At 41.0% G+C, this 24,262-nt stretch overlaps 1 non-coding gene across 1 annotated transcript; it reads left to right on the top strand.

Moving 5' to 3' along the window:
- Positions 1–23,611: 23,611 nt before the first annotated feature.
- LOC149143768 (U2 spliceosomal RNA) lies at positions 23,612–23,808 on the top strand. Its single transcript, XR_016265349.1, has one exon. It is a non-coding gene; the product is annotated as a U2 spliceosomal RNA (small nuclear RNA).
- The last annotated feature ends 454 nt before the right edge of the window (positions 23,809–24,262 follow it).

Here is a 24,262-nt window from a genome sequence, read left to right as displayed (position 1 = left end):
AAGGTATATTGTATCCTATGTCAAACAGCTATAACCAGATGTGTCATTTTAACCACCAGAAGGTATCAGTGGCGAAATACATAAACACAAAATTCAGAACACTGGAAAGATAAAAACAGAAAGGACATACCTGGGATTCAGCAATGAAAATTTGAAAATGCTGGAAAGATAAAAACAGAAAGGACATACCTGGGATTCAACAATGAAAATTTGAAGTTAAGTACCAGGGAGGGAAAATTCCGATATTACCTCCATGTTCCAGATACCTGATTTAGATAGAAGACCTTTCTTGGATAAAATGTCAGCTTGCTGGTTCTGAGATCTGTAGATATGCTGAATGGAGTATCCCTCCATCCTCCTCCAAAGATACATGATTCTGTCCATCCAGCGAATAAGATGTGGCTTGTTGATATGGTTCTTCCCCAATACATAATCAACAATGATTTTGGAGTCTCCGCAAATCAGAAGGGAATGAATGTTTAGGAAATGGCAGATGGAAAGAAGCCCCGCCAGAGCCATCGCCTCAGCTTTGCAATTGGTACCCCTTCCTCCATTCCAAGAAATAAGATATTGTAGGTTTTCTTCCATAATGATATGAACCCCACAACTGCAAGAACCATTTTGAGCTGCTCTGTCAAAATACGCTCTCGGAAGCAACATCTGATCTTGTGTATGTTCTGATTGATTGGACACTTTACACTTGGAAGATTTTGCAGGGAAAGAGTTATAGAGAGATACAATACTATCAAAAACAACCATGAAAGGCTCCTCTCTGTCCTTGAAAATAATATGATTTCTCCATCTCCATATAAGCCAGAGGACAAGAATAACGAAAGGCCGCCATGATTCTTTCTGACAGCTCCACCAAAGAAAGGCCTCTTTTATAGAGGCATGAGCAACATGAGGGAAACCAAAATAATCAGCCAGGGCTCGCCAAAGTCGCTGAGATTTATGACATTGAAAAAACATGTGATAGTTGCTTTCCTCTGCTGATTTGCACGTTAAACAATACCCAAGCCCAGACCAATACCTCTTCTGCAAATTATCCCATAACAGGTTTTTGTTATGGAAGACCAGCCATTTCAAAATCTTGCCCCATTTAAAATAAGATTAGTATTTCTGACCTTTAGTACACACTGCCCCGTGTCTAAATTATACTCGAGCTATAAGCTTTGGAAATTTTGTCAGTTTTCGTTAATTTTAATAAAACACTTTGGACTTAACCGAGCAAGCAAAGATTTATTCTCATCCCATCATAGGGCGAGCTAATCAATATCATTAATCATTTTGACTTGTGAAATGCGGAATGAAATTGCAGGCCTTGCATGTATAAATCAAAGCATCCAACATTTTCAATGTACAGTTCCCACCTCTTTTTGCAATATAGCAATCAAAGGGAATGCTCTTTGAAAAAGATGAAAAACCAACTGCACTCCCTCTGGTGCTCTGCATTTCGTTGCTTTGGCCATTTGAAAATCTACTAAGACAAAGTATTTCTTCAACACTTGATTATGTGGAAATAGTTACACTGTGGATGCTGTCAATGATCCATTTGAGTCGACGGAAAAAACTGTTATTTTGTATTAATTTTACAAAATAACATTAAACTGAATAAAGTTTTGACTGTAATTTCGGTTTTTTAATGTGCCGGCGGTGGTGGTTAAATTACTGAACAATTTAATGGTTTTTTTGTTCCTTGAAGATATGCTCATTCATTCAGCGACGGTTATATGGTGTCTAATTTTCCCTTTTTAATCCATTCGAATCACCAATAAGTGGCTTTGTATAATTGTTCTAGAGACTTGGGCCAAAGATTTGTTGTGGGTGTATATTTATTTTTTTATCTTATTATAACACACTTAGAAAAATAAATTTGCAATGTCAAAATTTCCAAGTTGCAGGGCCAAATCATGAGAGAGCATTACATAATGCAATTTACCTTATCATATATAACCCAATGTGGTGCACGCAAGTGCATGATACAGCGGTTGGGGAAGTCGGTTACTTCGCACCCCACCCGCGTTCGACCCCCATAGTGTAGCTGCGCAGCAGCCCTTACTGCGAATGTATTCCGGATGTGACAGCTTGGTTATATGATGGCTTTGATATGACAGATATCAGCTTGCTGATATGCATATATTGTAATTAAAAAAGGAGTAGTCTTTAACGCGACTTTTTGAAAGCCTTTCCGGCGATTTTTTCCGGTGAAAATCCGGCAGTAATTTATTGGAATCCAAGTTTGATAGCTAATTTTTGCACAATGAAACCGTCCCAGGGGTTTTTCAGGGTGCTGAATCCGAATATGCAGTTAAAAAACCATTTTAACTGCAACAAATCATGATTTCATCTCAATTTCTTCTGCCGGATTCCGTCACCGGAATCTCAAAAAGTCGCATTATAGACAACTCCATTAAAAAAAGGCCCTATAATGCTTCTGCTTGGAACTAGCCCCTTCCTTTTTAATTAAATATAACCCAATGTGGTGAATCCTATAAAAGGGACTTGAATCTATGACCTTTAGTAACTATCTTATTGATTTTTGTTGTATTTTCAATTTTTTTATCTTATTATAACACACTTGGAAAATAAATTTGCAATGTCAATATTTCCAAGTTGCAGGTCCAAATCACGAGAGCATTACATAATGCAATGTACCTTATCATATATTACCCAATGTGGTGAATCCTATGAAAGGGACTTGCATCTTACGTTTCATATAGGTATCATGACCTTTAGTAACTATCTTATTGATTTTTGTTGTATGTTTATATTTATACAACCTTAATCTATTTTCATTTTATTATAACACTGAAAAAAAAGCTTTGCAATGTCAATATTTCCAAGTTGCAGGTCCAATTCATGAGACAGAATTATATAATGCAATTAAATAGCATTATGTACCTTATCATATATAACCCAATGTGGTGAATCTATGAAGGGACTTGAATCTTATGTTTCGTATATGTATCATGACTTTCAGCAACTATTTTATTGATTTCCATATTTATTTTTTCTTAGTTTTTATATTACATTTTATTTATTTATATTTAATTATTTTTATTGTGTTTGAAAGACAATTTTATGACAACATATAAAAAAAGATGTGTACCTATAATGTTATGTTAAATGTTGTTACGTTAAATGTTGATTTTGACATGTTCTAATTAATATTCAAATTAAAATATATATAAATATGAAATGTAAAGTGTAAAAATGTAGAATGTAAAATGTAAAATGTAACTCAACTATTAAGAAATTTTTAACATATTAGTGTCTTTTTAATAGATTATTTCTTTATATATTATTATTGGTATAATAATTAATAATATTGATAGTTATTATTTCAATATATAATAGTAATAATAATAATAATTTCTATTATATTGGACTTTACATATATTATTGATTACAAGAGTGACAATTCTCCGTCATATGGATAGAGGGAGGAGAGGGAAAATGAGAGATAGAGAGGGGGGGAGAGAGGGAGAGGAGAGGAGGGAAGAGAGAGAGGGAGGGAGAGTGTCAAGCTGGTGACTAGTCATATGGATAGAGGGAGGAGATGGAAAAAGAGAGAGATAGGGAGAGAGGAGAGGAGGGAAGAGAGAGAGGGAGGGAGTGTCAGGTGACTCAATTTCCACTTGTGGGTGGTGTGTGGCACCAGCCAATCTTTTCATTTTCTTACTACTACTGGTTCACAGACTACGCTTCATATAAATGCAACAGAAATACATTCATCAACATTCACTTCATAACATGTGCGATCCAAAATAAACATAAACACACATTTACGAAGGGAGGAGCAACTCCTGAATAGTTTGTCCAAATACTCATAAAATCTTCATATTACAAGTACAAATAATTTACAACTTGGGAAACCTTCTTAAGCGGCCTGTCAAACCTTGCCGAATTTGTGCAGCATATGCTCGTCCGCACCATTCTGCTGTAACCCCAAATTTTTGTCCTACAAACACTTCGCCCAAGAGTTCGTTCAACTTTCCTTGCCCAAACGCCCTACCATGCCCTGCGCAACTTTGCACGACCTTGCCTACATGACTCGAGTTCTACTTGCGCGACACGACCCGAATGACTTCACATGGGTCTGTTCACACGACCCGACCTGAACACCTTCGCACGAGCCGACCTGAACACCTTCGCACGACCCGACCTGAACGCCTTCGCATGACTCGACCTGAATGCCTTTGCACGACCTGTTTGCACGACCCGACCCGAACACCTTCACATGACCTATCTACATGACTTGACTTGACCCGAACACCTTTGCACGGCTTGTCTACATGACCCGACTCAAACGCCTTCGCACAACCTGTTTGCACGACCCGACCCGAACTGAACGCCTTCACACTGTCTGTCTGCATGACCTGACCCGAACAACCCAAATAAGTTTTCTACACGACTCACCTTGAATTAGTTTTCTGCACAACCCACCCGAACGAATTTTCTGCACGACTCACCTTGAATGAGTTTTCTACACGTCTCACCTGAACGTTTTTTCTACCTGACTCACCCGAGTTCCTTTACTTCGCCCGACTTATGGGCTCATGCCCTTCAGTTCCCTTCTTCGTTTTCTTTGAAGTTGTTCACTGAATGGATGATGCTAAATGAGTGGCAGCCTCCATTTATTTATACACTTTGTTGCCCATTCATTTTCCCAAAGGTCGCATCCATTCAGTTGCTTCATGGGCCAGTCTGCCCATGTGTCCACCTGGCTGACCTGTCTGCAACTCATGACACGACCCTTCATAATTCACTAAGTCATGGGCCGACCTATGTTTAGTCGGGTGGGCGCCATCGCTCATCTGCATACTCGCCCGTCGCACCACCCGGTCACCCAAGGCTCGTCGCACTGCCCGATCGCCCACGCCTGTCACACACTTCCACCAAGTCACACTTAACAAATGACTTTAACCGAACACGGGGCCCATCGCTATAATGTTCCTGCCACTACATTCGCACACCCATCACACAACTCGAGCGCGCTCGTACTCACATCATCGGTTTTTTGACTCACTCTCCTGCCAGTGGTTGTCATGGGTTCTCGACCAACTTGAGGCCCTGACAGAGGGGGAGACACAAAGATGGAGGGGGAGAGATAGAGGGAGGTGGGAGAGAGAGGAAGAGAGAGAGGAGAGAGGGAGGGAGAGAGAGGTGGAGGGGGGGAGTGACAAGGTAGAAATGGAGAGAGCACGAAGGAGAGGAGAGTGGGAGGGTAGAGAGAGAAAGACAAATAGATATGGAGAGAGAGGGTGTATGTTTGGGGGGTGAGATAGAGAGACTAAGGGAGATAAAGATATAGATGGAGGGAGGTGGGAAAGAAGAATAGTTGACAATATAAAATGATGGGTTAAACCAACAACACGACTTCAACAAGATTCATACAATCGTATATGAAATAGTTCATACACAAATGCATAAGTTAAACAACATACATTGCTAAAGTAACCATAATAGTCGAACTACAATAACAACATATGCATGAAGACGTGTTGGCTCTATTATATTATATAATGTGAAAGTTCCATCCATACACATAACCATGGAAACCACTAGCCCCAATAGTGGAACGTTACAGTGAACACCGCCTGCTCCTCCAAAGAGATGTACTCGCTCTGCACTGTGGAGAAGCCAAGGCTCGTCACAATACTCTCCAAGACCTCTCTAAGCAATGCTTAGAAAAAGCTTGGCTCCCAAAAGAATATTTTATGAGTTATGAGGTTCTATTTATAACAAAGGGTGGGGTGACCCTTGACATTCCCCTTTGTGACTCTTGGACTACCCTCATGACTCTTCAACTTCATTACATAACTCGTTACATTACATATGACTGTTTTCATTCCACTAATGACACTTGGAATTTCACTTTACATCATGTTTACAAAATACATTTTCCACATATACCCATGTGGGACAAAAATAGGCTTGAGTCAGCTAGACAAGACAACACTAAGACTCGGACGGCTGTGGAAAGACTAGCTCATCAACATCCTCTCCATGATCCTCGGTGATGAACTGATGCCATGCTTGGTAGTGCGCAATGGTGTCTGCATACTCTTTGATGATGTCTTCTTGGAAACGAACTCTTGCCTCCATTACTTCCAGGTATACTGATTTGGAACCTCTATCCAACTTGTCCTGTAACATGCACAACTTAGTCCTAAGCAAGGTCAGGCCAACGATATACATCCACATGTTATTTGTGCTGACTTGCAAATATTTTTTAGTGGCCATGAACATCAACTGATCAAAGTACGCGTTGAGCTCCAATCGAACTTGGTTCTTCTCTTTGGCCTTGGTGAGCGTTCCAATTGACGGGGTGGCATACTTTCTCACCATGACATCCAAACTCTTATACAACTATGCATAAGGAGCCTCGATATTGGTGATGAGTGGTAGGAGTTCCACATAGTTCTGGATCAGGCTCCGGATACGTGCTTTGTCCAACTCTACCTGCGACTTCATCATCTTATGCAAGTGAAATGGGGCTCCCTTGTACCTCATTATCGATGTCTATACATCATCAACAACGACATGTATATTTATGAGTGTTAGCGATATCTTGGTGCAGCGTTGCTGATGACCATGTAGATGGAAAACTGCCTTATGCACGGTGGAGAACCTATCATATAGTCTCTGCATGACTGTCTCAAGACATGATACTTTAGCCAGTATCACTTTCTTCATCTCTGCTTTGGTGGATCCTGTTGATTGTTCCTCTCTCTGCCTGATTGTTTGCAATTCCTTAGTCATGCGCTCATTTTCTGCTATCAATAACTTCACACTCAAGCTCGTGGCTTTGGCATGAGCCTTTGTGGCATTTATTAAGGCAATTGGATGTCTTTGTACATCAGATACAATCACCCATTCTTTGAAGTGTGCAGGTGATGCATGCTCATATGAGCTGTGCGCTCTACATGCTTGTACAACTCTGTGTTGTGACTCATCAAAGGCTATGTTGTACACATTTGTTCCCAGATTATCCTCAAGGAGAACAGTATCCCCTTGCTCACTTGGGACTTGCTCTACTAATGGAGCTAGTGAAGTTTTTGGGGTGACCTCGGTTGCTTTTGGCATGAGGTCGGTGTCTTGATCCTGTTCCAACTGCTCCATCTTTGTGTCCATATGTTCTACTATTGGTTCATCCTGCTGAGCAAGTTTCTGTTCCTGCGGATGCTCATCCTGTTCCTCATCTACTGCCAGTGGATCTGAGACTTCAACCTGTATCAGCACAGTTTGCACTGTCTGTGAGCCTTGCACTTCCTCCTGTTCCTGTTCCTGTTGTGCTTCCTTCTCTCTTCTGCACATCTCTTGTTCTTCTTTGAGCTTCTACTCTACTTCCTGCAACTTCCTCTCTATCTCTTCCAGTCTTTTCTTATCTCTCATTTTCTAATATCCTCTCATGTCACCTCTTTGTTTCTATCTCCAAAGCTACTCTTTCCACAAGTGGGTCTTCCTTAAACTCGTAACTTTGCTCCGCCTTTGCGCTTTCGACAATCTTCCTCTTGCCTTTGTCTTGCACTGGTTTGATGCTTGCTCCTATTGTTGTTGTTGTTCCCTGTGGTGTTGTTGCCTTGAGTGTTGCTAGCCACTCTACTGCCATGCTGACTGATTCATTGAGCCTGGAGGAGATATAGCAATATCTCCATGGGTCTTCCCATGGCCAATGACACGCCCCGTGGATCCAAGAATAGTACACTCTTGCACAGCGGTACCTCCATAAGCCATGTGGATAGTATGGATTGAAACTCTTGGTTCCAAACTTAAACTTCTTGAAGTCCTCGACCTCGGCATCCGCTTCTTTCAAACTTCAGATCTCGTACAACCCAATTTGCAAAGGAACCATGGGCCATGGTGCCTTCCTCTTCTTGTGCAATCCAGCTGATAACCCTGTCGAGATGTGGTATGCAATCTCCTGCATGACCAACTTGTCCGTGGAAAACCTCAGCAACTAATGCAGAGCCTTCTCCACGTTGTACATCATGATGAAGGTGCCATCGGGTGATGCATACCATTTTGCAATGTTCAGCAACACCTCCATTGTCGCCTGAGACACGCAAGGCAGATATTGTTCAAAGATCATTGTTCAAGCCATGACTCCTTGGTAGTTGCATTCTGAGAGAAACTTGCAATATATGTTCACAACATTCTTTGAAGGCGTCCATGCCCAATCCATGCTCAGGAACTTTTTATGGGCACAAATTGCATCGAGCAAGTAGGCAGACATAAAGAATCTTGCTTGTTGATCCTTGGGCGGACTCCGACCATTGGAAACATACACTTTTAGCTGCAGAGCCAACATGTCGGACCAGTTGAAAGGTTTTCCTTCAGTTGCCAACTGATCCAACATAATAACCTAACTCTACGGGAAGGTCTCCGTACTCCCTTGGCCATACAACCGACATGCAAAGATGACCAAGAATTGGTAAGCCTTCCTAAGTGTCTTCATCTTGTATATCTGGTTGGGTGCCATCCTAAACTTTGATGGCTCCCTTACCCAACACTTCAAGATGTCTCTTGTGTTCGCGCTGTTGTTGGGAGTGTAGAATGGTGCATCCATTCTGTTCACCGGTTGCAGAAAGTGATACATCTGCTGATAATCTTCCATCCGTAAGGCAAAAAGCTTTATTCCACTAACACTACTCAATATCATCGTCTCAGGGTTAATGTGTGAGACAATCCAGTGGATCACGTCTATACACGGGAAGGTGGGATACCTGCATGCAACCTTGTATAATCCTGACTTATGAATATTTACATAGACTTGTCGGTCCTCCAGATTCTCCTCAAAGCTGCCTGCAAAAATAGTGTTGATGTCTTGCCATGTGATCTTGATGTCTTTCTCAATGAACATGTGTGTGTCTGTGTACACGGGAAAGCTCATAGACACCTGCTCAACCACATCTCCAGTACTTCTTTCAATTGTGTCTTTTGATCTAGCTCTCTTGGAGGCCATGATACCTATACTGCTGAGAAGCTGCTCAAAAACCTGTGGTACCTGGAGACAGAGAAGACACTCATGGCAAGACAATGTCAACTAAAAAACATAAAGCAACTCGAGAATCAATCGGGCAACAAACTGGTGACTGCTGGGCAATATTGCACAGCATTGACTCTGGGAGGCTGGGAGACTATCAACTGGAACTACGCATTGCACAGTCTCAGCTACCAATGAGGCTCACTACTAACTAGAACTGCCAAATGTGTAGTTCCAGTGGGTAGGACTGGGGCACTGCCTCCCAGGATTGCGCAGAGCACAACTAGGAGTTAGTGTGGGTAGCTTCTGCGCAATTCTTGGAGGTAAGGCAGAGCCTTGACTGCCAGGAATGCGTAGTGCATGCTGGGAGAAACAAGATCTGGGCCAAGGCAACCTAGATCTACCTAAGGGCAACTCGAAAACGGGAAGTACTAAATGTGTGTGCAAAGCTAGTGCAGATCTGAGTGAATAGACATGCATACAATTCAGGTAAGTGTAGAAATCAGTCAAACGACAAAACCATGAAGCTCATGAAGAGAGTCGTTGCAACGACAACTGCTAGTGCAAAAACAATGTTATGCATGTGACACTAAGGAAATGCAATGCAAAACTTGAAACAACACTTCTACAAGTTAAAACACATTGAAATGCTAGTGGTCGTTCAATAAAACAAGGAAAACAACACTCATACAAGTCGAGAAATAAAAAGCGATAGAAAAAGTGGCAAAAGACATGAAAAGAAAAACTTACCCAGAAAAGTTGTGTCGACTATGCCGAAGGTTCCTAGATGCCTCGGGAATGCTAGAGCTCCAAGATCGAATGTGAAGAATGAGCTCTGAGGCGTCGTTTAAATAGATTTGGTGAACTTAGGGTTTATGACATGCATGCCACAAATCTAGGGAAAATCAACACTTGGCGAGAAGTTTTTAAAATCAACTTTGCATGTAGAAGTTTTTGTTTTTGTTTTTGTTTTTGTTTTTTGTTTTTGTTTTTGTGTTTTTGTTTTTTGTTTTTGTTTTTGTGTTTTTGTTTTGTTTTGTTTTGTTTTGTTTTGCTTTGTTTGTTTGTTTTTTTTTTGGTTTTTTTTTAGGAAAGCTTCTCGGCATGCAAGGAAGGGTTGTGCAGTTCTGGAGACAACTAGGCAACCTACCGGCACATGCAAATAACAATCACTAAGGGAAAATATTATGCGATGTTTTAGGCTGAGTGGCCTTGGCTCGCTAGTAAGATCTGCGGAATTTTCCAGAGCAATGTTGTTGGCCTGTTCCTCGCATTTCTGGAGAGTAGTGTTGGTTGGCCTGTTCTTCGCAATTTTCTAGAGCAAGGTTGGCTGGCCTGCTCTACGCAATTTTTGAGTGTAGGGCAACTGTTGAGCTGCTCTGCGTAATTCCCAAGGGGAAGTCAGACTGCCCTCCAGGATTATGCAGCTTTTCCTGACAACATTATGACCGGATGTGAACCAAGTGTTGGGTCAGCTTGTGGTTAGTCGACGAAACAAGTGAGTGAACACAAGTTGTTAAGCGACAGATAAAATTAAATAAACACAAGTACCCGGTCAGTGCATGATAACTCTTATGATTTCGAGGAGGGAGGTTCCAAAATGAAGCGAAGGCAAAATTTTGGAGGGTGGTTGTAGCCGCTCCAACAGATTCTCGGGACATTCACTTTTGTAATGACCTTTCTTATGACATTCATATCACTCTATCTTTGACATGTCAACTTTCTTCCTCAGTCCCTTCGATCTCTTTCCTTTATGATGGGAAACATAAGCATTTGATACTCCTTCAGGATTTGCAACCATTGAGATCCTTAATTCCTCTTAACTGCAGGCAGTCCATAATTCTTCAAAGGTAGGAACTACCTTCCAACTGTTGAGACCTACAGCAAATGCACCCCAAGAGGGTGGCAATCCTAATAGAGCAATGATCACAAGTTATTTGTCCGAAACAATCTCGCTGATGGCAAAGAGATCATCCCTTAGTCTAGCTATCTTCACAAATAAGGTTGCCACAATATCCTATTTAGTCATCTTCGTAGTCCTCAACTCATTCTTCAAACTTGCTACTTGACCAATGTTCTTAATAGTGAACAACTTCGACAAGGATTCATGCATCTCCTGAGAACGATCGATGTTAGCTATGAATGGGACAAGATTGTCTTTTATCCCTTCTACCATCAGAGTCATAGCCACCAACTCTAAATCCCTAAATTTTGCTTTGAAGGCATCACTTGCTTCTTTTGTAGGATTCTTTACATTTCCTTTTACCAAATCCAACACCTTGTTCTTCTCGAGGATTAGGTAAATCCTCTTCTTCCAGGATATGAAGTTAGATGCTCCTTCAAGTTTGTTCTCACCCTTGATTGAGTTAGTCATCCTCCTTGAATATAATAGAATCCTTCCATGAGATATTACCTATGAATGGATCAAGTGCTTGAGACTACCTTTTTCTTCCTTTTTCACCAAAGCTCTGATTCCATGTTGGAAAATCAGAAAGGTAGTAAAGATTTTCTCGATCTTGATAATTACTTGTGATGTTTCTTATTATTACTATTCTTTATATCTTCTTTCTTTAGTTCATCAAGCAATTACCAAAAGCAACAATACATAGAATAATAAACACCAGATGTAGGCACATGCAAGGGAAAAATCCCCCTCGAGGGGAAAACACAGTCAAGATAATTCTTCCTTTCAATAATATTCTTTGAGACTCTTCACCCTAGACCAAGACCAAACCTTCCCTCCACACCAAGTCAACCTCCTAGAATTTTGACCTCTTCCCAACAACTTTGACTATGCAACAACTTACGACAACTGATAGCTTCCAGCAACAGTGAGACTTGGAAGACTTCGATCTCCCAATCTAGGGCATGAAACAGAGAGAGAGAGACACCAAAACTTCAATTTTCTTTGTCTCCTTAGACTTCCCCAAACTCACACTCACTTCGGCTTCCCGACAACAGACTTTCCCAGCTACAAGAGAACTTCACACTTCTGCCCAGCAACAAGAGATTTTCACACTTCTTCCCAGCTACAAGTGAATTCAAACTTGATGAGAGAGTGATGCTCCAAATGAATTCAATGTGCTTCCTTTTATAGGCTTCTTGTGGGGTCGAATAGGGTCCTTAGGCCGACTTGATATTCCCTTAGGCCGACATGGTGTGGAGGTTACATAATTCATATTTGACTCAATACTTAAAATTTTTACAGGATTCAAAAGCCCAAGAAGGGTCTCTTTAAATGTGCAATAACTCTATAGACTTAGAATAATTCCTAGAATTCCTCAATGGGGACTTTGACCTAAAACATGGTGACCCAAGCATGAAACCCATGATTTAATAAGTCACAATACTAATAATAAAAAATATTTTCTTTATTCTTTTGACAAGTACATTACATGATGACTCAAGTACATTATTGAAGACTGAACATAGTTATATTTTCCAACAAATAGGAGTGACCCTTCTCTCATTTGGACATCACTCATCTCATCACATCATCTTCTCTCTCCTCTCTTGAGTGGTTAGTACAACTTGGAGGCTCTCTTCTTCGAACGTATTGAAGAAAGGCAGATTTTTGGACTGGTTTGGAGGCCGAAAATGTCAGGATTAGGGCATGCGTTGACTAGCGTTGGCTTGGAGTATTTGACCAACGTTGACTTCTGTTTTGGGGGCATAATTTCGATTTCTGCAAGCCGCATTCTTTGGCACAAATTTCGAGATGATTGGGGACTGTTTGACCGAGTTGACTATTGCGTTGACTTTTTGGTTTGACCGCAAAATTACAACAAACTTTGACTGGGTTGACCGAGTTGGTTTTCGGTTGACTTTGAATCCCTTAGCAAGCCACATTCTTCTGTTGTTGACCGAGCTAATTGGAGGACGTTTTGGGGTAGCTTTGACCACCATTGAATTTTTGGTTAGGGCTACATTGACTGCTGATTTGGCAGATTTGTTTTGGGCACATATTTATGATATTTGTCCCGTCTCTCTCTCTTTGCTAAACTATTGAAGACTAATAAGAAGATTTGATCAAAGGGTTTCCCCACAGTGGGGTTTGTCCATGGCATCCACCACATCTTGTGTCCTCTTGTCTTGACTTGTCTTCTGCATATGTTTTTATGTTCTATCTGCATTTACTGTCAATGTGTATAACTTAATGTGATTGCTACTGAAGATAATTGGAAATTGTCATTAGGATGATAAGAAACATTGAAGTAAATTGTGATAAACATAGAACATACCACTGTTACCTAAAATTAACAGCGCCTTGTTGGACACAGATTGTCATTGATGTCAATATGGCAATATTCAAGAGGAGGAGACAGAGCCATCAGAGGAGCAGACGGAGCCAAGAGGAGCAAATGGAGCCAAGAGGAGCAGACCAAGCCAGAGGAGCCACATTGGAGCAAAGAGGAGCTATAGGAGGAGCCACATATATATATGCCAAAGAAGAGGAGCTATCGGAGCATATCGGAGCAAGAGGAGCCATCGGAGGAGCAAATGAAGCAAATAGAGCCATATATGCCTCAGATAACAGATATCGGGAGCATACACAGCTATCGGGAACCTATCGGGAGCCATCGGGAGTAGAACTCATATAGATATGTTATCGGGCTTGTAAAACCCGTGTATGCATGCTTTAACATTATCGGCGGTTAAAACCCATATATATGCGTTATACAATAATATATGCATGCATCAACATTATCGGGAGCTGTTCGGGCGATCAAAACCCATATATGCCTTCATTAATACTATCGGGAGTTGTTCGGGCAATGAAAACCCACATATGCATGTACTAACGTTATCGAGAGTGTTTGAGTGCCCAAAATCTACATATATGCATTTACAATAATCAAAGGCCTTTTTCCTTTTTGGCGGAAACAACACAAGTTAAATGTGTTTCGGCACATATGGACCCGATGGCATATATATATATATATTTCGCCATATCGGCGCATCGGGGTTTCGGCTAAGTGACCCGATGGCATATCACAATGGACCCGATGGCATTTCATATTTGGTTTATAATATATCGCATCCGCAGCATAAAGGGTCGCCCACCCCAAATCCTCTAATTGCGATAACTCTGCGGACCCGATGGTGGCATTAAAACTGGTTTATAATAATATCGCATCCGCTGTATGTCGCAATGTATATAGGGCCGTCCACCCCAATCCTCCGATTGCGATAAGTGGTGGCGGACCCGATGGAAGCTTTAAAGGGAATATATATTAACATCGCATCCGCGGTAATCGCCCATCCTATAAAGGCTTCCCATATCTAATCGCCGATAGCGATGAAAGGAGCGGACCCGACATATATATATAAAGCATGGTTAATGGCCATATCGCATCCGATCCATCGGATCGGCCATCGGCAATAGGCTATGATATATATGTGTCGATAGCGATAAGGGAGCGGACCCGACAGGCATATACAACATGATTCAATGTAATATCGCGTCCATAGGAGGATCGGCCCATCGGCCATTGGCGACTGCCGATTGCGATTACAAGGCGGACCTGATACATTGTAGTTGCGGGTGAATTAAATTTGAAGTCCGCCTTTAAGTGTTTTTCGCCTGTTTTTCATATATTTCCTATGTAACTCAAAAATGGCTTGCGCGGGGTGTTTTAAGCCGAAAGGCTTACGATCACTGTTTCGATGGTTCAGAAGGTTGAACGACAGTTGAATGGGGTGATTCATGGCGAAATCTATTGCGATTGGGACGTGGCTGTCTGTTAAGCTATGTTGACTTGTATATACCTACAATCAATGGCAAAGCAGCGCTGTTACAGTCTTATGAATATGGTCCTCTGCGTTGACTCAGTGCTTGCCATTGATACAACGCGTCCTGCGAATATTGGAACACTTGTATAGACAGAAGAAGCAAAGGAATGGGAAGTCGAAGTGTCAAGCGAACATAGAAGATCAAGCGAGTCAGAGGAAATGATAGCGACTGAGGAGGAAGCCAAAGAGCCAACATGTAAGAGGAAACGAATGGACAGAGGCATGGAATGTATAAAAACAGAAAACACAGAGGACTATGGTGTTGTTGTTGTTGTGGTGAAAAAAAAACCAGAGAAGAGGCAACAGAACCAGCGGAGGGTGCAGAGGCAACTGAACCAGCGGAGGGTACAGAGGCAACAGAAGCAGCAGAGACTGTAGAGGCAGCAGAAGCAGCAGAACCAATTTATACCAAGGTTGGGTTGGAGCCCAAGAGGTTGGAGCCTCAGAACTGAACAGGATTGAAGTCCTTAGGAGTTGGTGCTCCTAAAATCCAAGATTGGTGTCTTGGAAAAACAGAGTTGGTGCTCTGGAGGTTGGAGCCTCACTGAAGTCCAAGTTGGAGCTTGGCAACCATTCATAGTCAGATATACTTATACTGTATTTATTTCATTGCACTGTATTGAGTCTTAATAAAAGCATTTATTCCAGCTGTCGATTTTTTTGTGTTCTGTGTATACATATACATATCTATATATGCTTTTGACAATCACTAGAACAAAAAATAAGAAATATTGATTCACCCCCCCCTCTCAGTATTTCCAACAATTGGTATCAGAGCCAGCTTCTTCATTCTAGCCTAACAGCTTGAAGAAGGATCCGTAGCCATGATGAGAAATCACGAAGCATCAGGAAAACCTCCTCTGTTCGATGGCACTAACTTTGGTTTCTGGAAGAAAAGAATGACTTACTACTTAATGTCCCTTGGACCTGAAGTCTGGCATTTTTGTCAAACTGAATACCAAACGACTTCCACTCTTCCAACAAACCAAGACGACAGGAAAGCCTACATCGCAAATGCAAAGGCCATGAACTCCATCACTAGTGGAGTCACTGATTTCGAGTTTACAAAAATCATGCACTGTACCTCTGCCAAAGAAATGTGGGAGAAGCTAGTTGGCTTGTACGATGGAGACTCAAAAGTCAAAAAGGCAAAGCTTCAAACTCACAGAAGACAATTTGAAAGTTTGAAGATGGAAGATGAAGAAGATATTGCAGCATACCTCCTTCGAGTAGCTGAAGTAGTAAATTCCCTGAAAGGATTAGACGAAAAAGTGGAAGAAAGTACCATTGTTCAAAAGGTATTAAGGTCTCTTCCAGACAGATTTGACTCCAAAATAAGTGCTATAGAAGAAGCAAAGGATTTAGATACCCTCAAAATCGATGAACTTCATGGAATTCTCACTGCCTATGAAATGAGGAAAGGTGGCCCTAGCTCCAAAGATGCAGCATTCAAGGCCTCAAAGTCAAAGAAAGGGAAAGAAAGGAATGACTGTAGTGATGAATCAGATGTGGAATCCGAATTGGCTCAATATGTACGAAAGCTGAAGAGAGGATCTAAGCTTAAAGGCAAGTATCCTCTTATCTGTTTCAAATGTGGTAAAATAGGCCATTATGCAGCAAAATGTCCTCATAAACATGACAGTGATGATGAAGGAAATTCTAAAAGAATGGCACATAAAAAGAAAGGGTTCAATAAGAAAAACTTTTTCTCCAAGCAAGATGAGTCTGATGAGGATGAGTTTATGGTCATCAAAGAAAAATCAGATGAGGAAAGTGATCATGATGAAAGCCAAGAAGCATTATTCATGGCACTCACAGATGATGATGATGACTCGGGGCTAGAAGGAAATGTAGATGAACTGTTAATAAGCGCCATTGAAGAAAACGAGAAACTACGGAACAAAATCATTTCTCTCAAAGTGGAAAACGAGGAAATAAGAAGGAGAGAAGATCTCTTGGAAGCAAAATTTAAAGAAAAAGAAGAGACTTGTGAAGAACGCGAGGCTGAAATAGTATCTTTGAGAAAGGAGTTGGAGCAAATTATAAAGGGTTGTAAAAGCTCTCAAATACTTGAGACTATTCTGAAAAATCAAAAACCTCAACATGATAAGTCTGGAATAGGTTTCAAGGGAGAATCCTCAAGCACTAAGAAAAGTGTGAAAAGCTATGCCGATGCACTTTCCTGCAATCCAAAAGATGAAAAAGTATGTTATCAAAAGTGCATCCCAGACTCCAAGAATGAAGAAAGAATTACTCCAAAGAAGAATGTGGAGTCGAATCATGGAGACTACAGCAAATACAAACCTGTACTCCACCAAGGGCCCATAAAAAATCCAAAGGACGAGGGAGGAGTAATTCCTAGGAAGGAAATCGACTTAAACCGTGGTTGCTTCAAAACCATCTTTCTTGGACACTGTTTTCACTGTAAAAACTTCGGTCACCAAGCTAGACACTGTATGGCTCGCAGAAGTGAAAAGACAATGCAAAAGGACCGAGTAATCAACTCATATGCCCCCAAAAGACAGGGACAAATCAAAACCTTCAATTCATTTGATCCCTTGACTAAATTTGATCTGACTTGCTCTTTTTGCTACAATAATGGACACTATGAACAAGACTGCCCACTCAAAGGAAGAAAGACGAGTAGCAAGAACTCTGACATGGACAAATGCGGCCTGGCTCTATTTGCGCAAAATAATGGAAACCAGTGGATAGTGGGTGCTCCAGACACATGACAGGAGACAAAAGGAAATTTATCTCACTGAGCAAAAAGGAAGGGAATGTGTCCTTTGGAAGCGGAACTGGCAGAATTGCAGGAAGAGGAACACTTACTCTGATCAATGGAAAAGGAAAAGCTCAAGATGCTCTGCTGGTTGACAGACTCAAACACAACCTTCTGAGTGTCAGCCAAATATGTGATCAAGGACATAAGGTTGTTTTCAGCACCAAAGACTGTGAAATAAGGAACTCTACCTCAGGGAAACTTGTGGCAAAAGGGGTGAGAACACCAAACAACATTTACATTCTGAACACGATTCAGGAAAATAAATGCTACTTGAGTCAGACAGATGAGAGTTGGCTGTGGCACAAGCGACTTGGACATACAAGCTTCGAAAATCTGATCAATATCAGCAAGATCAAAGCTGTACAAGATATCCCAAGGCTGTTCAAACCAAATCAAGCAGTGTGTGGTCCATGTCAACATGGAAAGCAGACCAGAACCAACCACAAGACAAAGGAACACTGTACATCGAAGACCTTGGAGATCATCCATGCTGATGTGTGTGGGCCAACTAGAAATCAAGCACTCCAAGGAGAAAGGTACTTTGTGTTATTTGTTGATGATTATACTAGAATGATGTGGATATATTTCATAAAGTATAAATCTGAAACTTTTGAGTGCTTTAAGAATCTAAAAGCCCTTGTAGAAAATGAAAAAGATTCAAAAATTAAGTGCCTCAGAACAGACAGAGGAGGAGAATTCACATCAAACGAGTTTAGTGAGTTCTGTAATATTCATGGAATTAAAAGGGAATTCTCGGCTGCTAGAACACCTCAGCAAAATGGGGTAGTTGAAAGACGAAACCGAACAGTTCAAGAGATGGCAAGAACCATGCTATTAGCAGCAGACCTACAGCCTAAATTCTGGAGAGAAGCAGTAGGGACAGCTGTCTATACACTGAATCAGACTCAATTAAGACCAAATTGTGACAAAACTCCTTATGAGCTATGGAAAGGAAGACCTGCTTCGGTGAAGTACTTCAAGATATTTGGAAGCAAGTGCTTCATAAAAATAAATGATGGCTCACCTGGAAAGTTTGATTCTCGGGTTGATGAAGGGATATTTCTTGGATACTCTCCACGGAGCAAGGCTTACAAGTGCTACAATTATCGACTGAAGAAAATAGTGGAAAGCATTGATGTAAAGGTTGATGAAGATCTTCCAGAAAAGGAAATTGAAGAACATGAAGATGACTTTCTCCTTGAAGAAGAAGAACCTAAAGAAGAAAAGATAGATGATGAAGAAGAAGAAGAGAAAAGAGAACCACCTCATACCCCTTCAAAGATGAAGTATATTGAAAGATATCATCCAAAAGAGCAGATCATTGGCGATAAATATGAAGGTGTGCAAACCCGAAGAAGGATATCAATTACACCCAAGAGAAAAGTCATTGCCCTCCTATCTATGATAGAACCAGAAACATTTGCAGAAGCAAGTAAGGATCCTCACTGGGTAAAAGCAATGGAAGAAGAAATGTCCCAAATTGAGAAGAACAAGACATGGGAGCTGGTACCTCGTCCAAAGGACAAAAACATAATAGGAACCAAATGGGTGTTCAAAAATAAAATGAATGAGGAAGGACATGTTATCAGAAACAAGGCAAGAATTGTCTGCAAAGGCTATTCACAAATTGAAGGAGTTGACTTTGAAGAGACATTTGCACCCGTGGCCCGTATGGAAGCTATCAGGATGTTCTTGGCATTTGCTTGCTCAAAAGGATTCAAAATCTATCAAATGGATGTGAAATCAACATTTCTAAATGGGGAACTCAAGGAGGAAGTCTACATGGAGTAGCCAGAAGGTTTTGATCTGACAGCAGGAAAGGACCTAGTCTGTAAGTTGAAAAAGGCTTTGTATGGATTGAAACAAGCTCCTAGAGCTTGGTATGCAAGACTGGATAACTATCTCCAACAACAAGGCTTCAAAAAGGGAGTGGCTGGAAGCAATCTATACATAAAGACAGATCAAGGTAAGTTACTAGTTGCTCTTGTTTATGTCGATGATCTGATTTTTGCTAGTAATAATGATGAAATGAGCCATGAATTTTCTCAAAGCATGGCAAAAGAGTTTGAGATGTCAATGATAGGAGAGCTGTCCCACTTCCTTGGACTTCAAGTATCTCAAACCAGAGCAGGATTGTGTATATCTCAAGCCAAATATCTAAAAGACATGCTCAAAAAATATGGAATGGAGGACTGTGCACCCGTGAGTACACCTATGACCACAAACTGCAAATTGAGCAAAGATGATGACTCCCCTCTAGTAGATGCAACTCATTACAGGTCAATGATTGGAGCCCTTCTATACTTAACAACTACACGACCAGACATAATGCAAGCAGTAGGAATGGTGGGAAGATTTCAATCTGCTCCCAAACAATCTCATTTATTAGCTGTAAAAAGAATTCTCAGATATTTGAAGGGAACTTCTGATTTTGGTCTTTGGTACCCAAAGGACTCAACACTGACGGTAACTGCATACACCGATGCTGATTGGGCTGGAAGTATAGATGATCGGAAAAGTACTAGTGGAAATGCATTCTTCCTAGGAGACTGTTTAGTATCCTGGCTCAGCAAAAAACAGTCATCCATATCATTATCCATAGCCGAAGTCGAGTATATTGCTGCAGCAGACTGTTGTTCTCAGATACTATGGATGAAGGAAGCTCTAAAAGATCTCGACATATGTACATATCAACCGATTATCGACTATTGTGATAACACAAGCACTATCAGTCTCAGCAAAAATCCAGTGATGCACTCAAGAACCAAACACATACCAATCAAGTATCATTTCCTCCGTGAGCAAGTAGCTGAACAAAACATCATCCTGGAATATATCAGTACTAAGGAGCAGATAGCTGATATTTTCACAAAACCTCTTCCTCCAGAAGCATTCGAACATCTGCGTCAAAAGATGGGGGTTATTTCTTTATCATCACTCAAGTTCATTCATAAAGATGCAGCAGGACAGGGGAAGCAGTTTGACAGGGGGAGTTCGTATGCATTCCTTTGCCATTGATGTCAAAGGGGGAGAGAGCAGAAGAATATTGCCATCAATAACAAAGGGGGAGATTGTTGGACACAGATTGTCATTGATGTCAATATGGAAATATTAAAGAGGAGGAGACAGAGCCATTAGAGGAGCAGACAGAGCCAAGAGGAGCAAATGGAGCCAAGAGGAGCAGACCAAGCCAGAGGTTCGGGCGATCAAAACCCATATATGCCTTCATTAATACTATCGGGAGTTGTTCGGGCAATGAAAACCCACATATGCATGTATTAATGTTATCAAGAGTGTTTGAGCGCCCAAAATCTACATATATGCATTTACAATAATGAAAGGCCTTTTTCCTTTTTGGCGGAAACAACACAAGTTAAATGTGTTTCGGCACATATGGACCCGATGGCATATATATATATATTTTGCCATATCGGCGCATCGGGGTTTCGACTAAGTGACCCAATGGCATATCGCAATGGACCTGATGGCATTTCATATTTGGTTTATAATATATCGCATCCGCAGCATAAAGGGTCGCCCACCCCAAATCCTCCGATTGCGATAACTCCGCGGATCCGATGGTGGCATTAAAACTGGTTTATAATAATATCGCATCCGCTGTAAGTCGCAATGTATATAGGGCCGTCCACCCCAATCCTCCGATTGCGATAAGTGGTGGCGGACCCGATGGAAGCTTTAAATGGAATATATATTAACATCGCATCTGCGATAATCGCCTATCCTATACAGGCTTCCCATATCTAATCGCCGATAGCGATGAAAGGAGCGAACCCGACATATATATATAAAGCATGGTTAATGGCCATATCGCATCCGATCCATCGGATCGGCCATCGACAATAGGCTATGATATATATGTGCCGATAGCGATAAGGGAGCGGACCCGACAGGCATATACAACATGATTCAATGTAATATCGCGTCCATAGGAGGATCGGCCCATCGGCCATCGGCCATTGGCGACTGCCGATTGCGATTACAAGGCGGACCCGATACATTATAGTTGCGGGTGAATTAAATTTGAAGTCCGCCTTTAAGTGTTTTTCGCCTGTTTTTCATATATTTCCTATGTAACTCAAAAATGGCTTGCGTGGGGTGTTTTAAGCCGAAAGGCTTACGATCACTATTTCGATGGTTCAGAAGATTGAACGACAGTTGAATGGGGTGATTCATGGCGAAATCTATTGCGATTGGGACGTGGCTGTCTATTAAGCTATGTTGACTTGTATATACTTGCAATCAATGGCAAAGCAGCGCTGTTACAGTCTTATGAATATGGTCCTCTGCGTTGACTCAGTGCTTGCCATTGATACAACGCGTCCTGCGAATATTGGAACACTTGTATAGACAGAAGAAGCAAAGGAATGGGAAGCCGAAGTGTCAAGCGAACATAGAAGATCAAGCGAGTCAGAGGAAACGATAGCGACTGAGGAGGAAGCCAAAGAGCCAGCATGTAAGAGGAAACGAATGGACAGAGGCATGGAATGTATAAAAACAGAAAACACAGAGGACTGTGTTGTTGTTGTTGTTGTGGTGAAAAAAAACCAGAGAAGAGGCAACAGAACCAGCGGAGGGTGCAGAGGCAACTGAACCAGTGGAGGGTACAGAGGCAACAGAAGCAGCAGAGACTGTAGAGGCAGCAGAAGCAGCAGAGGCAGAAGCAGCAAAACCAGTTTATACCAAGGTTGGGTTGGAGCCCAAGAGGTTGGAGCCTCAGAACTGAACAGGATTGAAGTCCTTGGGAGTTGGTGCTCCTAAAATCCAAGATTGGTGTCTTGGCAAAACAGAGTTGGTGCTCTGGAGGTTGGAGCCTCACTGAAGTCCAAGTTGGAGCTTGGCAACCATTCATAGTCAGATATACTTATACTGTATTTATTTCATTGCACTGTATTGAGTCTTAATAAAAGCATTTATTCCAGCTGTCGATTTTTGTGTTCTGTGTATACATATACATATCTATATATGCTTTTGACAATCACTAGAACAAAAAATAAGAAATACTGATTCACCCCCCCTCTCAGTATTTCCAACACGCCTCTGTCACCCTTAATCTCAATTTTTTGTGGACTCTATCATTTTTTTCCACGAGAAATATCTATATATTTTATATGAGGAATATACATGTTTCGGTCCAAGAGGGATGACTAAGATTCAATAATAAGATTTGAAGCCATTAAAACAAAGCTCACCATGTCACTAACCTTGATAGGGAAGATAACAATTATTCTGCCTAACCACCCAAAATAAACCCAATTAATTGTGGACTCTATCCTTGTTTCATCTCTTCTTAACATACAAACCCATAATATTGTATCTCCATCCATAAAACTAAAATATATAAAAACGCTGCGTAACATGCCTTCCATCACATGAGGATTTCAAATTAAAGAGATAATACTTCAATATCAATCCTATTTTAATGTAACCATTATTAAATTCAAATTACACTAAGTGAAATGATTCATGAATTTCAATGAGAGTTATATCTTGAAGAGACACATTTCTTTCTGATTCACATCTCTCATATATAGTTTTGACAAAAACATGATGTAGAATTCACCTATGCACTTCGGAGTACATGAATATATCATCTTTATACATATCACCACCTCTCCATCACATCGTGCTGCTCATTTACGAGCAAACCTTTTTTATTTCACATTACACAATTAAATATCATCATAATACAAAAAAATAAAAATCATATAGAAGCTTATTGAATGAATCTACTCTTTTCTTTGAAGAACATCCAAATTCGCCTATGCATTTCCTTTCTCCACTTTGACATATGCGAGTGAACAACATCCAATTTCAATTCCGCAGTTCCTGTCCCCACTTTGAAGTATGCTACCGATTCAATTGGAGATGTTATTCCTAGTTATTTGAAGTACATCGTCAATTGTTTTGTTAAAATTGATTTATGTGATGTAGTGCGTTGTATTGTATTATACCACACGCGTGGGTGGAAAATGCACCCGAGGAGAGGAATGCTATAAAAGGGAAAGAGATGGACGCAACAATTCATACCTTTCTCGGCCTTTTGGCTAAGATCAAGTGTAGTATCTGTTCTTATCAGTTTAATATCTGATACGTGGTTCATAGAACCACATGATATTAAATGTATTTTTCTAGGGGGAGGGCTCGCACACAGTAGCTTGCTACTGGGGCTCTCGAGTGTCGCTTGTGTGTTGCACTACAGCGCAAGCCAGGCGCACCCCACCGATACAAAACCAAATTGAATCTTGAGCCAGAGGGCAGATTAGCATTTATCTGTTTTGAGTAGGTTGATTTCTGTGTCTGTATTTTAGGGCAGACTATAATTAGAATTTATTTGTTTAAGTAGGTCGAGGTCTGTTCTTGTATTTTACGCTGGCTCTGGAGTGGTAGTTTGACGCTTGTGAAGAGGTTATTTGAGGGCTGAATTTAATGGTGTGCTTGTGATTTGCCCTTGTATATGGATTTATTGTGGCGAGTCTTCATGGCAGTGGGCTATTGTTGTTGTTTCTAGCTGTTTGGTCTCAGAAAAACGAAGGGTAATTCTAGAGAGAGGCAGGACTAATGGTAATTTTTTTAATTTTATTACTCTTTTCCACTATTTTAAGCCCTGCCTTATACCTCAATTATGTGAGGAGCAAAGTCAATATTTATTTTGCAGTTGCAATGTTTACTCTAGT

Source organism: Pinus tabuliformis, chromosome X, assembly GCF_031772625.1.
Source record: "Pinus tabuliformis cultivar Carrire ecotype Pingquan chromosome X, CPIR1, whole genome shotgun sequence".
In the NCBI taxonomy this organism is placed as follows: domain Eukaryota; kingdom Viridiplantae; phylum Streptophyta; class Pinopsida; order Pinales; family Pinaceae; genus Pinus; species Pinus tabuliformis.
This window is presented reverse-complemented; position numbering and strand designations above follow the sequence as displayed.